At 43.5% G+C, this 6895-nt stretch overlaps 1 pseudogene; it reads right to left on the bottom strand.

Moving 5' to 3' along the window:
- Positions 1 to 628: 628 nt before the first annotated feature.
- On the bottom strand, positions 629 to 747 carry LOC133368887 (5S ribosomal RNA; annotated as a pseudogene).
- Between the last annotated feature and the right edge of the window lie 6148 nt (positions 748 to 6895).

Below are 6895 nucleotides of genomic sequence, written 5' to 3'. Positions count from 1 at the left end.
GAGCTGGCATTAGCAAGGATCTCATTCTCAACCCAGCAGCAAAAAAACGTGGGGAGGAACGGTATGGCTGACTATCATGAAAGGATCCTACACTTCTGAATTTGCCACTACACTACTGCTTCTCCCACAGACACAATACAGCTTTGAGATGTTCTGAATTTTAAAGAACTTATTTTGTTTTGGTTTATCAGTCTTAGATTTTTATTCAACTTTATTAGCATTAGATCCAACAATTCCCCCTCCCAAGTCTTTTTTTTTATTGTAAAATTATTGGATGGTATCCAACAAAGGAGTTTCATTAGCAGAACGATGTTTGGCTGTACAACCGAACTTTCCCCCTCTCTCCTCTTCCTGGGTGTCCCTTAAATTTGTTCTGGGGGTTCCCCCAACCCTCCAGAGTAGATTTGGGAAGGGCGGCATGAGGGGGAGAGATAGGGGAAGTTTGATTGCACAAATAGAAATCCTTGTGCTAATGGAACTTGATTGGATTCCACCAAAATTTACTTACTTTTTGTTGTATGCCTTCAAGTCGATTACGACTTATGGCAACCCTATGAATCTTTTGGATGTATTCATAGGGTTTTATGGTAAGAGGTAGTCAGAGGTGATTTATCATTGCCTCCCTCTAAGCCTACCACACCCGGTATTCCCAGGCGGTCTCCCATCCAAGTACTAACCAGGTCTGACCCTGCTTAGCTTCTGAAATCAGACGATATCAGGCATGTTCAGGGTAGTATGGCTGTAGGCACTTACTATGTTTAAAAATTAGGTGTGCATGTGTGATGTCAGGAAGGAATTTGGGCTAGAGCAGATGAATGGTGGACCAGTGTTGCCCTCTCCCCCAACAAACTGAGTTTTGGGTGGCAGTAACTTTCTTCTGGTTGAAATTGTTTAACAACAACTACAGCAGTAATAATGAGGATGAGCTAATCCAAACCAAAAACAAGTAAAAAAAAACAGCAAAATCAATTAAAGCAGCAATAGCTAACCAAATTCCAGTGCTCTTCCATTCAAAGGAAACTAAGGACAGAAGCACATCAGAAGAGCCCTGCTGGATCAGGCCAATGGTCCATCTAGTCAAGCATCCTGTTCCCACATTGGTGAAACATTTGCCTATGAGAAGCTTGCAAGCAGAACCTGAATGCAACAGCATTCTGCGCGGTGGTTTCCCGCAATCTGAATTCAGAAACATGCTGCCCTGATTCTAGAGGTGGAGCACAGCCATGAGGGTTTGTAGCTATTCCTCGCTCACAGATTTGTCTAGCCATCCAAGTTGCTGGCTCCCACTGTTCCTTGCGGGAGAGAATGCTAGAGTTTAAATAACTATGTGCTGTGTGAAGAAATGCTTTCTTCTGTCTGTCCTGAATCTTCCAACATTCAGCTTCATTGGATGTCTAGTGCTGTGAGGTTGCCTGGGATTAAGACCCATTGAAATCAGTAGATGTTACTTCTGAGTAGAAATGTGTGGTAGGTCCGGTTAGTGCTGCCCCTGGAACATCTCACCATTTAGGAAAGTGGGGATTATATAACAGTGGGGAGCACATAACTCTCTGAGAACCAGATAGGTCATGCCTGACCTATGAAGCTCTATTCAACGGCCAACTTTAAAATATGCCAACACAAAATAATCTGAGACAAGAAAAAAAAACACATGGAAGCACTCTGATCCTAATTTCCTCTGAATGGAAAGTGGTCCCAGGGAAATGACTGAACACTTAATTTAGCAATTTACCCCAAAGTATAATAGATTTATATCCCCTTCCCTCAAATAATTGATAGCTATGGAAATGAACAATATCCGCTAGATGAATAATCAGATTTGGATGGCAGAGTAACAACTTTAACATGTTCTTAAATCAAATAAGGATTTAAGCAAATCTCTGAAAATGAACAGATTAGATTTGAGCAGCCCAGCTGCATACTAATCTGTTTTGTCCTCTTGGAGAAACCTATTGCCTGTAATTTTGAACCAACAGTGTCAAGAGTCCCCCAAGCTAAAGAGATTATTTGAGATCAAAATGGCAACGCTAATAAGATTCCTGACATTATCTCATCACTCCTTGTGTGCTGTGCACCATAGGGGCCTAGGAAGCCTTGTTACATGAAGTCAGACCATTAGTCTACCTAGCTCAGTGTGGTCTACTATAACCCCCATCAGCCCCAACAAGCAGGATCAGGGATGATGGGACTTGTAGTTCAGCAACATCTGGAGGACCCAAGGTTCCTCACACTTGCACTAGATCCAAGAACACACTACAAAGGATGATCAGGAGACTGGAAACAAAGCCCTGTGAGGAGAGACTGAAAGAACTGGGCACATTTAGCCTTGAGAAGAAATGACTGAGGGGAGATATGATAGCTCTCTTCAAGTACATGAAAGGTTGCCACACAGAGGAGGGCCGGGATCTCTTCTCGATCGTCCCAAAGTGCAGGACGTGGAATAATGGGCTCAAGTTACAGGAAGCCAGATTTCGACTGAACATCAGGAAAAACTTCCTAACTGTTAGAGAAGTAAAACAATGGAACCAATTACCTAGGGAGATGGTGGACTCTCCAACACTGGAGGCATTCAAGAGACAGCTGAACAGGCACCTGTTGAATATATTTTATTCCTACACTGAGCAGGTGGTTGAACTCGATGACCTTAGAGGTCCCTTCTCAACTCCACTATTCTATGATTTTACACATCGGCGGATCTACAGCAGGTGTGGGGCACCTTTCACTTTCCAGCTTGCTGAACTGCAACTCCCATCAGCCTCAGCAAGCATGGTCAAAGCCCAGGGTTGGTGGGAGTTGTAGTTTAGCAACATCTATAGGGCCACAGGTTCCCTACACCTGCCTTGTAGACTCAACTGTCATCAGCTTTCTGTAAACTCAGAATCTTGATCAGACAGTTTGCGGGATTTAAACAAACTGAATTCTTTTAATTTACAAAATCCTGTATTTCTGCATACCTAGAGAATCACTTGAGTTTGTAGAAATAGATACCTAAATTTTGTGTGCTTTCATTTTACTTCCAAACTCCACCACTTCAGTTCACTATTAGAGGGATGATGAAAGCCTTAAACAGAGGGCTGGAATTTGGAAGAATGTTTGCATCTTTTAAACCACAGGGCTCCCTCTGCTGACAGAAACAAGAATTATCTTAATTTCTGGAGACCACTTAAAAGTCTTCAAGGATATAGTCAGATGATCAAAGGTGATTTTAATGTGGAAGCAATAACACAGCTGCTCTTGAGAAAGCCTACCTTGGAGCTGCAGTTTTGAAAACTACTGCCCATCACACATGCCTTCATTTTGGGGGTGGTGATGGAGAACGTAGTGGAGGCAACAGATTATCTGGACCTTTTCCATTCTGGGTTCAGGCCTGAGTTTTGCACTGAATCAGCCTTGGTCACCCTGATGGATGACCTTTTGTAGGAAAACGGGGAGTGCAATACTCTTGTTCCATCTGCTCAGAAATGGCAGTAGTTTTCAATACCATCAAAAATGTTTTGTTTGCTAGACTAGTTTGATTGGTTGGGGCATGCTGTCTTACAGGGGTTCTAGCAGGGGTATAGTCATCCGTGGTCTTAGACCCCTTACTTTTTTGGTAGCTGGGTCCCAGCCAGATCCCTATGTTCTCCAGTGTCCTACAAGCCAATCAACATGAAAGGGGAGTGTGTTGGCCACTGAGACTAATCTTCTAACATGCTTCCTTGTCCCCTTTCTTGCTGACGGAGCAAATCAGAGTGAAAGGAGGTGAGTCTACCACTGAGAAGACTCTTTTCAGGAGCTAACATACTCCCCTTTCATGCTGGTTCACTCCTAGGAACGCTTGTTGCTGTGGGAGGTGTGCGGAAGAATGACTGAGGAATGTGCGGATGACAACAGAGCGAGTTAGGGGGTGTGGCTGTTGAGGGGACATAACTATCATGAATGGGCCCTGTGCTTCTGTTGGGCTCTAGCACTACCTGCAGGGTCAATTTCAGAAGGTGGCATTGAGTGACTATGCTTTGACACCCTGAATGTTAAGCTTTGGGTTAAGCTACAGAGTTCCATTCTGTCCCCATATGCTGTTCAACATCTCTACGAAAGATGTTGGGAGCAGTCATTAGGGGATTTGTAGTGCTCTGTTACATCACATATGGCCATGCAAGTGCTGACTCAGTACCTTGATTCAGTTGTGGGCTGGACAAGGACTAACAGGTTGAAGTTGAATCAGACAAGATGGAGAGCCTGTAGGTAGGTGGCTCCACGGTTCAGTAACAGGAATGCAAGATCAGAGTAATCCCACCATTCTACCTCCATGGAACCCAAGGCAGTGTACGTGTGGTTCCCTGAAAGTCACCCATCCAGGCACACACCAGATCCAGACCTGCTTAGCTTCAGCAAGGTGGTGGCCTCACGTTCCTTCAGACCACATGCTGCAGAACTTCTTGTGTAATATGACATTATTCTGCCTGATGTTGCTGAGCATCTGCCTTGCGTGCAGAAGGCCCAATTCCGGGCATCTCCAGGTAGTGGCGGCGAGAGGCTCCTGCCTAAAAATGGGAGAGCTGCTGCCAGTCAGTGCAGACAGTGCTGAGCCAGGTGGACCAACAGTCTGACTCGGAATAAGGCAATTTCCTATGTTCCCATGACATTTGTACATCCATAACACTCATTGTTCAAGGAACTTCATTATGAGTTCTCTCAAACACCTTTACACCCACACAGTAATCTGGATCAACATCCCCATACTGCTGGGAGGACGCGGCAGAAATAGGGTCTTGTGTAAAGCCATCCAGGAAGTTCATTTATCCATTTCATGCTCTTCTTCCAAAGAGCAAAGAGCAGCCTCATTTTATCCTCACAAACCTCAAAGGCAGCTTACGCACTGAGCTTGGTTAATTTTCCCTAGCAGTTGCTTCAAGATCTTACGTTTTTCCTATGTATCAACAACTTACACAATTCCCTTTCAAGTCCTAAACAAGGAATGGCTGACTTGTGGCCCCATCATCTGTTGTTGGACTCCAGCTCACATCATAGCCAGCCAGCATCGGCAGTGGTCAAGGCTGATGGGAGGTATAGTCCAGCAACATCTGGAGGGCCACAGGCTACCTACCCCTATCCTGATAAAAAGATCATTCCAATTATACCAATGTGCATACCAACGTAAATGCCTGCACTTTGCAGCCATGTTAGATATTCTAAACAAAGTCTGAAGCAACCTCATTATGAACATGCATAATATGATCCAGTTTCATAAAAGCAACTCCAAAGTGGTACTTGGCGAGCAGTTACATATGAAATGATTTTTAAAAAAAATACAATTAAATACAGGTTTGAAAAGCAAAGTCTAGGTTTAATTATCTTTAGGATCATAGAAAACTTCCTGCTCAAATCTTCAACGCTGCATCGCACTGCATAAAAGTTCTTGGGAAGTTCTGCAAGTAGATGGAATATCCTTTTAACATTTTGTCAACTTACCTCTTATTGACATCACTGGCTCTGGGTTATGCACATGGAAGCTGAAGTAGAGATCTCTCTCCTCACTCCTCTGAAGATAACAGCATCATATTATTTGATCTGAGAATTAAATCTACAATTACAGATTTAAGTTGTGGGAATTAAACTCAAAGACAACTGCTTGACTGCAATGGATGAGCCATATCTTAGGTAGAAGATAGATAGGATATAAGATGAAGCACTGGATTTCACCCATGTGGCACTTATTCCAGAAGGAAACTCTCCCACAAATTCAAGTTTCCAGTTTGTTGGGCAGGGAACTAAAGCAGTGTGGAACGCAGAGGGTTGTGGGCAACTAAGTCCTACTCAGAGTAGACCCATTGGAATTAATGAACTTAAGTTAGTCTTCAGTGGGTGTACTCCAAGTCGGTCTTAGCTGAACATCACCCAGAGAAAGGATTTCATTTGCAGGACATGAAGAAGCAGGCCTTTCTTTACTGGCCTGGAGTGCTCAGGTATGCTATATCTCAAGTAATGGGAAATGATGGTAATGGGGAGATATAAAATAGCTGTCTATTAACAAAGAGATGATATAGCACCACTTCTTATTTGCCATGTGCAAACAAGAGCATATGCAAATACTCAGATGGGACATTCTGGTTGCCCAGAATGCAGATACTGCTTGATCAGGGTCACTGCTGGTATTATAAAATGTTACAGGTCTACATATATTCTTTTTAGCAGCAATTTGTAACATCAACCAGTACTTGCCGTTTCCTTGAATTTGTCAAAAATTACAGCAGCTTCCCACTGACCCATATTTAAGAACGAGGGGCAATTCTGAACCAAGCTCTAGTGCTAAGTAACTTTTACCATTTCAGTTTTTTAGAAATGCAACCACCATACCTCAAAAACCACTGACATTCTGTCACAGTGATAAACTTCCCTATCTTTTGAATGTGCAGGCACTCTTGCTTCACAGCAGGGGCAGCAATGATGGGAACTGTAATCCAAAAGATCAGGAGGGCCCCAGGTTCGAGAAGGCTGGTTTCCACCATTACCTCCCCCTGCTACCCTGAACAGCACAAGTAAAAAACTGCTCTGTTTGCAGAATAAAAAAAATGGATGCAGTTTTCCCACAGGAACAAATCATAAAATTTGCCAGGGATGAGTAAGTAGCTTGGGTCTGGTGTATTTCAGGAGCCACTTACTCCCTAATGAGCTTCTCGGTCCACCAAGGTGGGACCTTGCTTCGTGTGCCTGGACTGCCTGCTAGTCCGGCTGGCATAAGAAGCAGAGACTTTTCAGTGGCGGCATACATTTTATAGGAAGTCCACAGACTTACATGATTTGCATTGTAAGGAAAACCCTGAGGGCAAAGCCAGTTGTGCGAGAATTTATTTCAAAATGACTATATAAATCAGTGCCTTTTAAAATAAATTCCTCTGAAGGTCATTTCTATATC

This window comes from Rhineura floridana, chromosome 12 (assembly GCF_030035675.1).
Source record: "Rhineura floridana isolate rRhiFlo1 chromosome 12, rRhiFlo1.hap2, whole genome shotgun sequence".
NCBI lineage: Eukaryota > Metazoa > Chordata > Lepidosauria > Squamata > Rhineuridae > Rhineura > Rhineura floridana.
This window is presented reverse-complemented; position numbering and strand designations above follow the sequence as displayed.